The 16,910-nt window shown below is 35.6% G+C and overlaps 1 protein-coding gene across 1 annotated transcript in view; it reads right to left on the bottom strand.

Moving 5' to 3' along the window:
* PEAK1 (pseudopodium enriched atypical kinase 1) overlaps window positions 1–16,910 on the bottom strand; it is a 288,632-nt gene that overhangs the window by 118,395 nt on the left and 153,327 nt on the right. The window contains exon 5 of the mRNA XM_029951806.1: window positions 11,338–11,402. The gene's annotated coding sequence lies outside the window, so the exon portion shown is untranslated. The remainder of the gene's footprint in view (window positions 1–11,337; window positions 11,403–16,910) is intronic.

Here is a 16,910-nt window from a genome sequence, read left to right as displayed (position 1 = left end):
AGGGCAAAAAAAAAACAACTAGGGCAAACATAGGGTACAACTATAGGGTTCTTATTGTATGAAGGAGATATCTGGAAAGATGCCACACAGGACATAGCATTTGAAATGAATCTTTTTTTAAAATGTAGTTTTATTTATTTTTTTAATTTTTATTCTTTATTTTTAGTTTTGAGAGAGAGACAGAGTGCGAGCAGGGGAGGGATAGAGAGAGAGGGAGACAAAGAATCCAGAGCAGGCTCCAGGCTCCGAGCTGTCAGCACAGATCCTGACGTGGGGCTTGAACTTGTGAACTGTGAGATCATGACCTGAGCCGAAGTCCGATGCTTAACTAACTGAGCCACGCAGGTGCCCCAAAATGAGTCTTATTAGTGAGGAAAGATTACTCAGAATTGGAAGGAAGGTGGAAGAGAAACAGCATAGCAAAGACAGAAACAGCAATGTCAAATATATTTACAAAACAGCAAGAAGTATAATTTGGTTTACAACATGCAGTACTAGTTAGATACTATTAAAAAGTGAAAAGCAAAATTAGAGGCAAAACATAAACATCAAGAAGGGATACTAATACCTGGGACCTCATCATCATTTACTTTGTTTGTATTCCCTATAACCCAGTCCTATTGTTGGTCATACATATAATATCTAGTAATTGACTTAAGCTGTCAAAAAAAGCATTGACAAAATACAATAATCCTTAGGCATCTGTCCAAATGCATCTAATAATTACAGTAAATATACAATGACATAATGCACTTGGAAAAAAGTCCTTCCAAATTCATTATTAAATAGTTGTAGTTAAGAGAGAACAGATTAGGGGGTAATCATTCTAACCCTTCCTGCAATATAAATTTGATAGCTTGAAAATTTCTAGATGTGCCTGGGTGGCTCAGTTGGTTAAATGTCTGACTCTTGATCTTGGCTCAGGTCACGAACTCACAGTTCATGTGAGCCACATGTCAGGCTCTGTGCTAACAGCACGGAGCTTGATTGGGATTCTCTCATCCTCCCTCTCTCTCTGTCCCTCCCCTGTTGACCTCTCTCTTTCAAAATAAATAAATAAACTTAAAAAAAAAATTCTAGTAGTTCCTACTAATCTCATGGCATTTCTTTCAGTGAAACTCAGTAGTATGTGAAAAGCTACATACAAGTGGGTTTCAATATAAAGGGAATCTCTAGTGGCTTAACAAATTTAGTCAACTTTTCATCAAGTCTTCCAACACAGGGGCAAATTTAATTTATTAAAGGAAGACTGCAAGAGCTTCCCAAGCAAAGGGAGGCAGCTAAAATTAAAGACAAAGTTTTACTGAGAGCAAGTTGCAATTGGATAATCAAACATAACTAAGGGAATTAAAGATGGCATCTTCAGTATGAGAAACTGTCCAAATTAAATTGAACTTCAGAATTTTCTTGCAGCAAAAATGAGTTTTTAGAACACAATTTTTATTTTCAGATATGGGCAAAATATTGGAATTAAAATACACCTATATGTATAAAATGGCAGATATATATGGAAGAGCTAAATATTTGAGCAAAAGAATTATTTTACACAAAAAATTATAATGTATGCAGGTAGAATGCAACAGCTGTTCACTTAATGTTTTAAAAGCTTTATAATAGAACAATTTGTAATAGACCACTTGTTAAACTCCTTTCCTCTCACGGTTAATCTATTCACTAACAAGTCCTGATGATCAATATCTTCTCACACACTCCTATAAATTCACTTTTATTTTTACAAGTACCTCTTCCCCTGTTTAAATAAACATATGTGAAATTTGAACAAAAACAGGTATTTGCTCTAAGACTAGACTTACATTATGACTCAAAGTTATTTCGAATGTTTCTTCAAGAGTGGTCCACAGCCCACATGAATCATATTTCACCTGCCATGCTTGTTTAAGATGCTCTTTTGACTCCAACAATTTGTAGATTTCACCAAGATATAAAAGCATTGCCCTTATCATGGTAATCAGTATTGCCACTTCCATCTTTACCCAGATTAAATTCCATGAACATTTCATTCACTTTGCAAACAAACCCCTGTCCCTCCTTTCATCTCTCTACTAGTAAAATACCAACTCACTCATCAACTTACTCTAAGCCTGATGACCTGGCCTTATACTTGAGAGGGAAAATAGATCTAATCAGCTGAATTTTATCTCATCGTCCCTCCCTGCATTCCTCCATTACCTTCCAGAACAAAACTCCTCAAAGAGTACCTTGACTTTCTTCTCATCCATTTTCTCCTCAACCAACTCCATTCAGGTTTTTTCTCCCACCACTTCACTGATATACCACTTAAGGTCACCAAAGACTACATTTCCCCTAAGGCCATTGACCAATCGTCTATTCTCTCCTTATCAAAGCTTAAAATAGCATTTCATACAGTTGACCACCCTTTTCCTTCCTTTCTGAAATATTTCCTTCTCTAGTTCCTGGGATACCTTACTCTTCTGGTTTTCTTCCTACCTCATTGGCCAGCTCCTTTTCAGCCTGTTTTGTTGGCTTCTTAGATACTATTTCTCAATGCTTGAGTGACCAAGAACATCCCTTAATACTTTCTTCCCCTCTCCTTATCCATTCTCTTCTCCTAAGTGATTTTATTTAGTCCCATGGCTTTGGACACCATCTAATCTAGACAGATGCTTATTATTCTCAAATTTTATCACTAGTCCATTAGCTCCCTTTTAAAATTCTAGTCTCCTTTATACAACTGCCTTTTCAACATCTCCACTTGGATGTCTAAGAGCCATCTAACACCTAACATGGTCAAAACAGAACTATTAACATCTAATGTCTCCATCTGCAAAGTCCACTAGTGTCAGTGAATGGTCTACTATCTACCCACTTGTTCAAACAAAACCCAGCATTTTTTTTCTCATTCTCTGCCCTTTCTTCTCTAACACAATCCATCTGTTTACCTCTTATTAGCTATACCTCCAATATATATTTCAGATCTGACCAGAGTAAGCTGAGAATGAGTCCCGTTCAAGCGTCTGGTGCCAGGTTCTGTGTTGGTTCAACTACACTTCCATGCCTCCTGTCCCTGCCTTCTCCTTGTCAAATCTACATTCACCAGCCTAGTTCAAGTCTTCATTTTCTCACTTAAACAACTGCCTTAGCTATGTAACTAGTCTTCCTACCTCAAATCTCTCTCCTCAGCCACTCTATTAGTCACTGCTCAAAAACCTTTGGTGGGTCCTCAATGTTCACAAAATAAAATGTTACTCCCTTCTTAGGGTATTCAAATATCATGATTTTCACTGACTTTATCTTTTCCAGTCACATCTCTCAGTACATTCCCTTCAACCACCCTCTAATCATGCAGGACTATTTAATCATTCCCCAGACATGACATGTATGGACCTACATACCTCTAACCTTTGGCTCATGCCATTCCTTCACCCTAGGAGTGAGTAGAGTGGAGTAGAGTGCTCCTGCACTGGCATTAGGAGACTCAGGTAAGAGTTCCAATCCTGCCATGTGTCTGTCCTCTTTGAGTTCTATTCCTCATTAGGCAAAATTAGGACAAAGTGCCAGCCTCAGGATTAAATAAGGATGTAGTCAATGAGAATGTATTTCACAGTACTTATGAATTCTAAAGGGTACACAAATCTTGGCAAATTCATCTAGATAATGGCTCTACAATTTTACAACCCCACAGTTACTAAGATCTATTTCTCCACATACTTAAAACCACTGGATATATCAACTTTAAAAACCTCTGACAAGGGCAGCTGGGTGGCTCAGTTGGTTAATGATCCAACTCCTGGTTTTGGCTCAGGCCATAATCTCACGATTGTTGGAGCCTAAGCCCTGTGGTGGGACTCTGCCGTGCCAGCATGGAGCCTGCTTAGGATTCTCTGTCTCCATCCCTCTGCCTCTCCCCCACTTGCACTGTCTCTGTCTCTCTCAAAATAAATAAATAAGCCTAAAAACAATTTTTTAAAATCTCTGCCAGTCTGGTTGATTAAAACAATTTTATTGTCTTTAAAATTAGCATTTTATCAGTAAGAATAAACATATTTCAGAATATTTATTGGCCATTTTCTTTGCTTTGAATTACTGCTCATACTCTTTGCCCATTTTTCTATTTCCTTCTCCCTTTTTCTTATTATGAATATAAAATAATTGCTGTTTTATGCACTGCAAATATTTTTTAAGTCTGGCACTTATTCATTTAATTTGTTCAAAATATCTTTTGTCACAAAGGAGTTTTTAATTTTGATATATCTAAATTTATCAAACTTTTTGTTTTTAATGGCTTTTAAGTTTGCAGATGTTTCTTATATTTAGATTTTATTATATTTAGAATTTATTTTGTGAATGATGCTAAATATTTAATATTTTTTCTAAATGCATATCCTTTACTGAATAGTCCATTCTTTAAATATTGACTTAAAATATCACATGTAGCAGTGCTGGGTGACTTCGGTTCAGGTCATGATCCCGCAGCCCATGGGTTTGAGCCCCATATCTGGCTCTGTGCTGACAGCTCAGAGACTAAAGCCTGCTTCAGATTCTGTGTCTCCCTCTCTCTCTGCCCCTCACCCTGCTCACATGCTGTCTCTCTCTCAAAAATAAATAAACATTAAAAAACTTTTTTAAACCACATTTATTGTACACTTAAATTGGGAGACATATCTGGGTCTATTTCAGAATCTATATTACTAACCTAGCGTCTCTCATTATGCCAGAACCATGTTGCTGCATTTTATTGAAAGCTCACTGGGGGCATTACTGAAATGAATGTACAGTTTTCTCTGTTAATAACTAAGAAAGTAAATGACACAAATAGATTTTATAATGCTGAACCACCCTTACATTCCTGGGATAAACTCTATATAAATAATACATTGGGAAATTCAATTTCCCAGTATTTTGTTTATGATTTTTAAAGTCTTATCTCCAGAAGTGAGATAGGTCTACAATATTTTTTATGCCCCTCTTTGGTTTGGGTTACATGGCATCATAAAATCAGTTGGATAGGGTCTTCTCTTTCTTAAAACTGGATGCAAGTTTACCTAAGGTTTCCTTAAAGTTTTCTTAGAACTCACCTGTAAAACTTGGGCCATATCTTTAAATTTCTTTTCAATTTATTCCCATAATAATTAATTAATTAAAAGGTTTTTACCTTTTCTTGTGACAATTTGAATAAATCATATATTTCTGAAAATTACCAATTGAATCTAGGATTTCATATTTTATTAGTATAAACTTACAGAGGGAGTTCTCCTTATATAAATCGGTAGTGATCCTTTCTTTTTAATTTCTAATATTGATCAGTATCTTTTTTTCCCTCTTTCAGGCTTGCCTAGGTTTACCTATTTTATATATTTCTTTTATCATTCAATACTACTACTGCTTTCATCTTTACTGATTTGGACCTTTGTGTTCTTTGGTTTTTATCACTCTTCAAAAAATATCTTTAACTCAATTGTTCATTTATTTTATTAAAGCAAGTAACTTAATTTTTATAAAATGAACATGCTTCTATAAAAAATTTAATCAATACATACAAGTACAAAGTAGTAAGCAAAAAAAGTGTTAACATGAATTGATATTATTCCAATTATCTAAGCACAAACAGAGATGAATGGATAACTCCACGTCTTTCAATTTACCTTTACCCTTCCCAATTCTCTGTCCTTCCTTTTAAACTGTTCTTAACTTCAAAAGGCTCTAACATTTTCTTTTTTAAATGAATGCAGTGCCATCCTGCATGTCGCTGAAGATATATTTTTTCTAACGTTCTTTTTTGCTTTCCCTATTAACTGACTCCTTAGGTCCTTCCCTTTGTACAATTTGGTATCTTCCTTCATATAATAGTTTTCTTTGAATATTTTGTGATTTGGGGTATGGGCTCCTCTTTTATTTAGCACTTTTTTTAGGAAAGGGGCAAAATTTTCACCAGGTAGTAAACGTGGATAACTAGTATTTGGGGGGCTCCCTATCCCTTCTGAATACTGACAATATTGGGGCACGGCTATGGTTCTGGAAGCACCCACAATGCCTGGTTTTGAATCATACACCAAAGGAAGAATGAAGGCGGCGAGAAGTAGGTCCATTATGCCTGCTTGTCCAGCAGGCTACATCTAAAGCATCCCCATAGTCATGTATTTTATGCTAGTACATTCCTGGTTATGTTTCAGATTACGGTTCTCACCCACACTGCAATCCAATTTTTTAAGGGTTCTTCAGAAATTTTGGCCAGGTTTGCTCTTTTTGTTTCCTTTCACAGTTGTGTTCAATTGATACTGTATATTTTTGGAAGGGGAAGGAAGGATTATTTTTAAAACTGTGAAGTAGCAAAGGGAAGCTTCAGCATGTTCTCAGTATACCACCTACCGCTGAAATTTCAAATAGATATGTTTTGGCAGAGATAAATGGACAACATTGTGCACACTTTTAAAGGAAAATCATGTTCTTTACTATACTCTCCGTTCTACTGGTATAGTCTTAGAATAGTAAGCACAGGATGCTACTCAGTGGTTTCTAACCTTAGATGCACATCATAAACCTGGGAGAGCTGCTCAAATATTAAAGTATAATCCCAGAAATTCCACTTTAATTGGATGGAGTGTCAACCACTGGTATAGTGGAAATCATCACTTACCCTGCTCTGTGACTTGTAGGCAAGAAATAATTTTTTGAGACTTTGTTTCATCTGTGAATTGGGTTTACAAGATTGTAGTGAGCTTTAGAGATAATGTAAGAAGAGAGACTAGCACCATGCAAGTCAAATAATAAATGCTTAATAAACATTAGCTCTCCTAAAAGCCACTTCTAAGTAAAGTAGACAAGAATCACACCACTAAAAAACATATCAAGTAAAACAAGATATCCTTCCATATGCTAAAATCTTATAATGACTAAAATTTAATTCCAAATGTCACAGATCTTCATGGGAGCCATACCAGATATTCCTAACTGAGAGAGATTATTTTACCCCCTGGGCTCTCTTATCATCCTCACTTCAATGCATTTCTTTTCAAAAGACAACTCTCAAGGCTATTACAACATTTCTGAGCCATTCTCCAAGTCTGCATTTCAATATCTGAGAGTAAAAATGCTAATAATAATGGCAACCTGGTTATTTATTTTTGTGTGTGTACTACTTCAAATATTTTGTTAGAAATGGATGAGCACTTTGAGGTTTCAGGAAATGAGCAGAATAACTAGAAAGCTGTGTGGGATCCAGGAATTAAAGCAACTTCAGTGTGTCTAATGCATAAAATAATCCAGCCCTAATTACATCCAGGTGGAGACAGTTCCGTTTTCAGGGATGCTTAGATGATGAGCCAAACACAAAGATACCTATTTGCTGGCAAGGAAATGTATATACCTTTATCATTTGTATCATTCAGAAGCACAAGTAAGCACTCAACATAACATAACTTCTTCATAAATAATATTCAACTGACTTCTTTAAGAACTTTTAACCCATGTCTAAATATAATTATAATTATTTACCTGTCAACAGTAAAGAAAAATTATTTTTTCCTGGTTCTTTAAAATATTTAACTGTTCACAAATTCTTAATGTTCATATGCATAATAGTTCTTAATTTTTCAAGCCTTACCGGAAAAGTAGATCCACAGCAGTACTAACAGCTAAGGCACCTAAACTAAACATAAGAGGGCTTGATTTCTGCTGTATCAATATATATTTACATGGTAAATTATCTGGCAATGATTTTTAATATAAAAGACTCCTTCAAAAACAAGTCCTATGGCCAAAAGCCCATGGAAAGTGTTCAATGTCAGCAGTCATCAGTGAAAAGCAAATTAAAATTCCAATAAATACCACTACTTACTGACTAAAAGGAGTAAAATGATACATTGCAACAATACCAAATGCTGGAAAGGATTTGGAGTAACTGGATTTATAATACCTTAGAAGTGAGATAATAAAGACAATAAAGGGCATGTAGGCAAAACCTATAGTCAATAATATCTTCAAAGGTGGAAGACTAAAAGCTTTCCCCCTAAGATCAAGAACAAGACAAATGGATGGACCTGGAGGGAGTCATGCTAAGCGAAATAAATCAGGTGGAGAAGGACAGATACCATATGTTTTCACTCCTAGGTCTAACAGAAGAAACCTAATAGGAGACCATGGGAAGGAGAAAGGGGGGAAAGAGTTGGGGAGAGGGAGTGAGGCAAATCATGAGAAACCTGAATGCTGAGAACAAACTGAGGGCTGTAAAGGGAGGGGGGGGTGATGGCCATGGAGAGGGGCACTTGTGGGGAAGAACACTGGGTGTTACATGGAAACCAACTTGGTAATAAACTATTAAAAAAAAAAAAAGGAACATGACAAGGATTTCCATTTTCACTGCTTCTATTCAATACTGTCCTGGAAGTTCTAGCCAGGGCAATCAGGCAAGGGGGGAAAAAAAAGCCAAATTGAAAAAAGGGGGAAGTAAAATTATCTTTACTTATAGATCACATGATCTTATTAATAGAAAATTCTAAAGAAAATACAAACACCACTGGAGATAATAAACAAATCTAGCCAAGTTACATGATACAAGATCAACACATAAAAATCATTTGTTTTTATATACTGAACATGAACAACCTGAAAATGAATTAAGAAAACAATTCCATTTACAATAGCATAAAAAAAACCCTTATAAACAAGTTTATCCAAGGAAGTGCAAAACTACAAAACATTAATGAAAGAAATGAAAAAAAAAGAAAACGTGCCACGTTCATGGATTGAAAACTTAGTGATTCAATGCAATCTATATCAGAATCTCAGTTGCCCTTTATGTAGAAATTGACAAGTAGATTGTTCAAATTCATATGGAATTGGAGTGCTTGGGTGGTTCAGTTGGTTAAGTGTCTGCCTTTGGCTCAGGTCATGATCTCAAGATACATGAGTTTGAGTCCCACCTTGGGCTTTCTGACGTCAGCATAGAGCCTGCTTGGGATCCTCTGTCCCCACTCTAGCTCCCCCTGCCCCACCCCTCCCCTGCTACCCTACTCACGTGCATGTGCTCTAACTCTCTCTCAAAAATAAACATTTAAAAAACTCAAATGGAATTGGAAGGTACCCTGAATAACCAAGAAAATCCTGAAAAAGAAAAACAAAGTTGGAAGACTCACACTTCCCAAATTCTAAAATTATGACAAAGCTACAGTAATCAAAATAACATAGTACTAGCACAAGGACAGACAAATGGAATAGAATTGGAAGTCCAGAAATAAACCCATACATCTATGGTCAACTGAGTTTTGACAAGATTGCTAAGACCACTCAATGGGGGAAAGAATAATCTCTTCAACAAATAGTGCTGGTACGATTAATATCGACATGTAAAAGAAAAGTTGGACTCCCTAACTCACTTAACATACAAAATTAACTCAAAATTGATCAATGACCTAAATGTAGACACTAAAACTATAAAAATTTTATAAGAAAACATGGGGGGAAACTTCAATATTTTGGATTTGGCAATGAATGCTTAGATAGAACATCAAAAGCACAAGAAACAAATGAAAATATAGATATATTAGGCTCTTTCAAAATTAAAAGCGTTTAGGATACCTGAGTGCCTCAGTTGGTTTAAGAGACCAAGTTATCCCTCTTATGCTCTCTCTCTCAAAATAAGTAAACTAACTTCAAGAAAAGTTAAAAACTTTTGTGCATCAAAAGACACTACTAAGAAAATAAAAAGACAACCTACAGAATGAAAGAAAATACTTGCAAATCACCTATCTGATAAAACACTTTTATCTAGAATATATTAATAACTCAACAACAAAAGATAAGGAACCCAATTAAAAATATGCAAAGGACTTGAATATATTTCTCAAAAAAAGATAAAAAATGGCCAAGAAGCAAACAAAAAGGTGCTCCACATCATTAGTTGTAAGTCAAATGCAAATCAAAAGCACAATGAGATAAAACATTAATCCACTAGGGTGACCATAGCCATCAAAATAGAAAATAACAAGAATCTGTAAGGATGCAGATATCATACACTGCTGGTGAGAATATAACATGGTGCAGTTCCTGTGGAAAACAGCGTAGCGGTTCCTCAAACTTTTAAAACTTTTAAACTAGCCGTTCTACTGGTAGGTGTATGTGCAAAGCAACTGGAAAGAGGAACTTAAACATACTTGTTAAGTAAATGTTCATAGCAGCCTTATTCCCAAGAGCCAAAAGGTGGAGGCAACCCAAATGTCACTGGCACATGAACGGATAAACAAAATGTACTATACACACATGACGGAATATTATTCAGCTATAAAAACCAAATCTCAGTACACACTACAACATGAATGAAACCGAAAACATTATTCTAATAAAAGAAGCCCTACACAATCAGTCACACATTATATGATTCCATTCATATGAAATACTGAGGATAGGTAAAACAATACAAATAGAAAGCAGATTAGGGGTTGATAGGAGATGGGGGAAAGTAAGTTGGAGAATAACTGCTTAATGGATAAAGGATTTCCTTTTGAGGTGATGAAAATGTTTTGGAACTTGACAGAGGTGGAGATTGCACAGCATTGTTAATGAATTAAATGCCATTAAGTTGTGACTTTAAAATGATTAATTATGTTATGTCCATTTTTTACCTCAATAAAAATAAATAAATGAGAAAAACTTCTGGTGTTTCTTATAAACAAAATTATTCAAAATATTCTGGATCTTGCCCAAAGAGGACACACAAAGTAAAAAAGATTAAGAAATTATAAGAGGCAAGTGATTATAGCTGCATTACAAAAATTACTTATTATTTCACTTAGGAAAATAGAAGAAAAAATACCCTGGGGAATAAACAACTAGTAATCATATAAATATGGTTATATTTAATTTTCCATAGAATTGCTCTTATAGATCTTTTGGTTGGATATATAAATTTTTCTTGGCTCCGAAACTTCATCATAATAATAGTAAAGGAATAAAGAACAAGAGAACAGATAGAATCAGATGACAAATGTCAATGAACTTTTAGAAGCTGGAAAGCAGGTACATGGATTCAAACCTTTGCTCAAATGTCCAATGAGTCCTATATTTACTAAGCTATTTAAAATTTCAACACCATCTGCCACTTCCAATCCCACTATCATACTATAGTTTTGCCCATAGGAGATTATCACTTACTAATGTGTAATGCAACTTAATTAGGTTTATTGTTGATGTTTGTTCCCCTCTGCCAGAACATATGCTCCATAAAAGCAGACATTTTTGTCTGTTTTCATTAATGCATCCTCAGTGTCTAGAACTGTGCCTAGCACACTGTGAGTACCCAAATAAATGTTCATTGAGAGAATAATATATATTCACAGATCACAGAAAACTGAAGCCAAGTACCTGAGGAGTAGGAGGAGAGAAAGAATCCAATCAGAATCATGTCAGAATCTGCAGGCAAGGACATGCTGTAGAAATATAAATAAGAGATTGGTCCAATGTATTAATAACAGAGACTCATACTATTCAAAAGATCTAGGATATCCAAAATTACTTGACAAGTGAAGAACCCATGGGAAAAGGCAATCACCAGAATGCAAATGACGGGATGACAAAAATGGTGAAAATATGTGACAAAGACAGTAAAGTGGATATTAAGAAAATACTTCATCATGTAAGGGCAAAAGCTCTTGAATCAAAAGGAAAACTAGAAAGTCACAACAAAGAAACAGAAAGTATAAAGAATAATCAATTGGCAATTTTAAAACTGAAAAATACATTTTGTTTATTTTTTAGTGTTTTTATTTATTTTTGAGAGATGGAGAGAGACAGACAGAGCATGAATGGGGTAGGGGCAGAGAGAGGAGACATAGAATCCGAAGCAAGCTCCAGGTTCTGAGCTATCAGCATGGGGTCTGACGTGGGGTTTGAACCCACAGACTGCAAGTTCATGACCTGAGCCGAAGTTGGTTGCTTAACCGACTGAACTACCCAGGTGCCCTGAAAAATACATTTAATTTATTTAATTTATTTTATTATATTTTAACTCCAGTATAGTTAACAGTGTTATTATACTAGTTTCAGGTGTACAATATAGTGATTCAACAATTCCACATCATCACCAAAAGTGCACTCCTTAATCCCAATTACCTATTTCACCCATCCACCCATCCACCTCCCCTTGGGTAACCATCAGTTTGTTCTCTATAGTTAAGAGTCTGTTTCTTGGTTTCTCTGTTTCCTCAGGTCCTTTGTTTTGTTTCTTGAATTCTATATTTGAGTTAAATCATATGGTATTTGGTATTTGTCCTTCTCCAGCTTATTTTGCTTAACATTATATTCTCTAGCTCCATCCATGTGATTGCAAAAGGCAAGATCTTATTCTTTGTTATGGCTGAATAATATTCTATTGTGTATATGTGTATACTTGTGTGTGTGTGTGTGTGTGTGTGTGTGTGTATATATATATATACCACATCTTATTTACCCATTCATCAGCTAATGAACACTTGGGCTACTTCCATAATTTGCCTATTGTAAACAATGTCACTTTAAACACTGGAGTGCATATATGTCTTTGAATTAGTGTTTTTGTATTTTTTTGGGTAAATGCCCAGTAGTGTGATTACCAGATCATAGAGTAGCTCTATTTTTAACCTTTTGAGGAACCTCCACACTGTTTTCCACAGGGGCTGCACCAGTTTGCATTCCCACCAACAGTGCAAGACGGTTCCTTTTACGCCACATCCTAACCAACACATGCTGATTATTCTGTTGTGGATTTTAGTCATTCTGACAGGTGTGGGGTGATATAAATTGTAGTTTTCATTTGCATTTCCCTGATGACGAGTAATTTTGAGCATCTTTTCATGTTTCTCTGACCACCTGGATGTCTTCTTTGGAGAAATGTCTGTTCTTTCCTTCTACCCATTTTTAAATTGGGTTGTTTTCTGAGTGTGGTTTTGTAGGAGTTCTTCACAAATTTTGGATACTACCACTTTACATTACATGCCATTTGCAAATATCTCCTCCCTTCAGTTTTGTTGTCTCCTTCATTGCATAGAGGCTTTTAATTTTGATCTAGTCCCAATATTTTATTTTTGTTTTTGTTTCCCTTGCCTTACGAGGCAGCTCTAGAAAAATGTTGCTATGGCCCATGTCAGAGAAATTACTGCCTGTGCTCTCTTCTAGGAATTTTATGGTTTCAGGTCACACATTTAGGCTTTTAATCGATTTTGAATTTATTTTTGTGTATGGTTAAAGAAAGTGGTTCAGTTTCATTCTTTTGCATGCAGCTGACCACCAACATTTGTTGAAGAGACTGTCTTTTTACCACTAGATATTCTTTCCTACTTTGTCAAAGATTAATTGACAATATAATTGTGGGTTTATTTCTGGGCTCTTTATTCTGTTCCACTAATCTATGTGTCTATTTTTGTGCCAGTATCATATTGTTTTGATTACTAAAGCTTTGTAATATAAAGTCTGGAATTACGGTATCTTCAAGTTTGCTTTTATTTTTCAAAACTGTTTTGGCAATTTGGGGTCTTTTAGAATTCCATACAAATTTTAGGATTTTTTTGTTGTAGTTCTGTGAAAACTGCTGCTGGTATTTTGATAGGGATTGCATTAACTGTGTAGATTGCTTTGCGTAGTGTAGACATTTTAACAATATTTGTTCTTTCCATCAGTGAGCATTGAATGTCTACTTCTTTGTGTCATCTTCAATTTCTTTCATCACTGTTTTATACTTTTAAGAGTACAGGTCTTTCCCTCTTTGATTAAATTTATTCACAGATATTGAATTATTTTTGGTGCAATTGTAAATGGGATCATTTTCTTGATTTCCCTTTCTGCTGCTTCATTATTACTGTATAGAAATGCAACAGATCTCTACACATTGATTTTGTATCCTGCAGCCTTACTGAATTCACTCATCAGTTCCAATGTTTGTTTATTTATTTCTTGGTGGAGTCTTTAGTGTTTTCTAGATATAGTGTCATACATTTGCAAAGAGTTAAAGCTTTAATTCTTCCTTACCAATTTAGAGGCCTTTTACTTCTTTTTGTTGTCTAATCGCTGTGGCTGGGACTTCCAGGGCTATGTTGAATAGAAGTGGTAAGAGGGAACACCCTTTTCTTATTCTTGACCTTGGGGGGAAAGCTTTCAGTTTCTTTCCATTGAGGATGGTATAATAGTGAGTTTTTCATATATGGTCTTTATTATGTTGAGGTATGTTCCCTCTAAACCTACCTTGTTGAAGGCTTTTATCATGAATGTATGTTGTACTGCTTTGTCAAATGCATTTTCTGAATCTACTGAACTGATCATATGGTTGTTATCCTTTCTCTTATTGATGTGATGTTGATTGATTGTGAATACTGAACCACTCTTGCTACCCAGAAATAAATCCCACTTGACTGTGGTGAATGATTTTTTTAAATGTATTGTTGGATTCTGTTTGCCAGTATTTTTTTGAGGAAGAAATAGTGGCTTGTAGTTCTTTTTGTGGTGTCTTTATCTGGTTTTGATTTCAGGGTAATAGCTCATAGAACAACTTTGGAAGTTTTCCTTCTATTTTTCTGGAATAGTTTGAGTAGGATAGGAAGTAACTCTTCTTTAAATGTTTGGTTTTTAAAAAAAGTTTGGTAGTATTTGCCTGTGAACCGTCTGGTCCTGGACTTTTTTTGTGAAGACTTTTTTGATTACTGATTCAATCTCATTGCTGGTAATTAGTCTGTTCAAATTTTTTATTTCTTCCTGTTTCAGTTTGGTAGGTTATATATTTCTAGTAATTTAGCCATTTCTTATAGGTTGTCTAATTTGTTGGCATAGAGTTTTTCACAATAGTGTCTTACAACCGTTTGTATTTCTGGTTGTGTTGGTTGTTACTTTTCCTTTTCCACAGTAATTTTGTTTGACTCCTCTCTCTCTCTCTCTCTCTCTCTCTCTCTCTCTCTGTCTGTCTCTCTCTCTCTGTCTCACTCTCTCTTTTGTTGTTGATAAATCTGGCTAGAGGCTATTCAATTTTATTATCTTTTCAAAGAACTAGTTCCTGGTTTCATTGATCTGTGCTATTGTTTTTTTAGTTTCTATTTACTTCTGCTCTATGCTTTTTTAAAGAAAATGTCTGCCCCTATCATGGGTCCCAAACTTGAATCTTTATTATTTCCTTCCTTTGTTCTTCATTTTCTAGCTTCTTTAGGTTTAACGTTAGGTTGTTCATTTGAGATTTTTCTTGCTTTTTGAAGTAGGCTTATATTTTATAAACTTCCCTTAGAACTGCTTTTCCTGCATCACAAAGATTTTACACCATGGTGTTTTCATTTTCATTTCTTTCTGTGTAAGTTTCTATTTTTTCTTTGGTTCCTTAGTTGCCCCATTTATTCTTTAGTAGCATGTTATCTAACCTACATGTATTTGCGGTCTTTCCAGATTTCTTCTTATGACTGACTTCTAATTTTATCTCTGTGGTGAGAAAAGATGCATGGTACGACTTTAATCTTTTTGAATTTGTGAGGCTTATTTTGTGGCCTATTATGTGATCCGTTCAGGAGAATGTTCCATGTGTACTTGAAAAGAATGTGTTTTCTGCTGTTTTAAGACGGGATGTTCTGAATATATCTATTAAATCCTTCCGGTCCAGAGTGTCATTCAAAGCCACCTGGGTAGCTTAGTCGGTTAAATGTCTGAATTTGGCTCTGGTCATGAGCGCATGGTGCTGGGATTCGAGCCCCGCAGTGGGATCTATGCTGACAGCTCAGAGCCTGGAGCCTGCTTTGGATTCTGTATCTCCCCCTCTCTCTGCCCCTCCCCCGCTCCTGCTCGCTCGCTCGCGCTCTCTCTCTCTCTCTCTCTCTCCCTCCATCAAAAGAAAAAAAAAACATAAAAAAAAAAAACAACCAAAGCCACTGTTTCCTTGTTCAAATTCTGTTTAGATGATCTGTCCATTAATATAAGTGGGGTATTAAAGTCCCCTACTATTATTGTATTATTATCAATTAGTTCCTTTATGTTTATTATTAACTGTTTTATGTAATTGGGTGTTTACATGTTGGATGCATAAATATTTAAAACTGTTACATCTTGCAGGATTGTCTCCTTTATTATTAGTGTCTTATTTTGTCTCTTTACTTACTTTATTTTAAAGTCTATTTTGTTTGGGTTACCGCGGTGGCTTAGTGGTTAAGCATCTGGCTTTGGCTCAGGTCATGATCTCATGGTTCGTGGGTTCCAGCCCCGCATCGGGCTCTGTGCTGATAGCTTGGAGCCTGGAGCCTGCTTTGGATTCTGTGTTTCCCTCTCTCTGCCCCTCCCCGACTTGTGCTCTGACTCTCTGTCTCTCAAAAGTAAATAAATGTAAAAAAATAAATAAATAAAATTAATAAAATCTATTTTGTTTGATATAAGTATTGCTACTCCAGGTTTCTTTTTACATCTATTTGCATAATAAACATCTCTCCATCTTCTCACTTTCTTTTTTTTTAATTTTTTTTAAATGTTTTTATTTATTTTTGATACAGAGAGAGAGAGAGAGAGACAGAGCATGAGAGGGGGAGGGGCAGAGAGAGAAGGAGACACAGAACCGGAAGCAGGCTCCAGGCTCTGAGCCAGCTGTCAGCACAGAGCCTGACGCGGGGCTCGAACCCACGAATGTGAGATCTGACCTGAGCCGAAGTCGGAGGCTTAGCCGACGAGCCATCCAGGTGCCCCTCCATCTTCTCACTTTCAATCTGCAGGTGTTTTTAGGTATAACATGAGAGTCTTATTGGCAGCATATAGATGGATTTCATTTTTTTATCCACTTTCATACTATGCCTTTTTATTGGACCATTTAAGTCCATTTATGTTCAAAGCAATTATTAATAGATATGTATGTTTGCCCTTTTGTTACTTGTTCTGTGATTGTTTTTGTAGTTTTTCTCTAATCCTTTCTTCTCTTTCTCTCTTTTATGGTTTGCTGGCTTTGTTTAGTG

The sequence above is a fragment of the Suricata suricatta genome, chromosome 9 (assembly GCF_006229205.1).
Source record: "Suricata suricatta isolate VVHF042 chromosome 9, meerkat_22Aug2017_6uvM2_HiC, whole genome shotgun sequence".
NCBI classification, from domain to species: Eukaryota; Metazoa; Chordata; class Mammalia; order Carnivora; family Herpestidae; genus Suricata; species Suricata suricatta.
The sequence above is the reverse complement of the archived record's forward strand: the minus strand, read 5'-3'. Positions and strand labels throughout refer to the sequence as shown.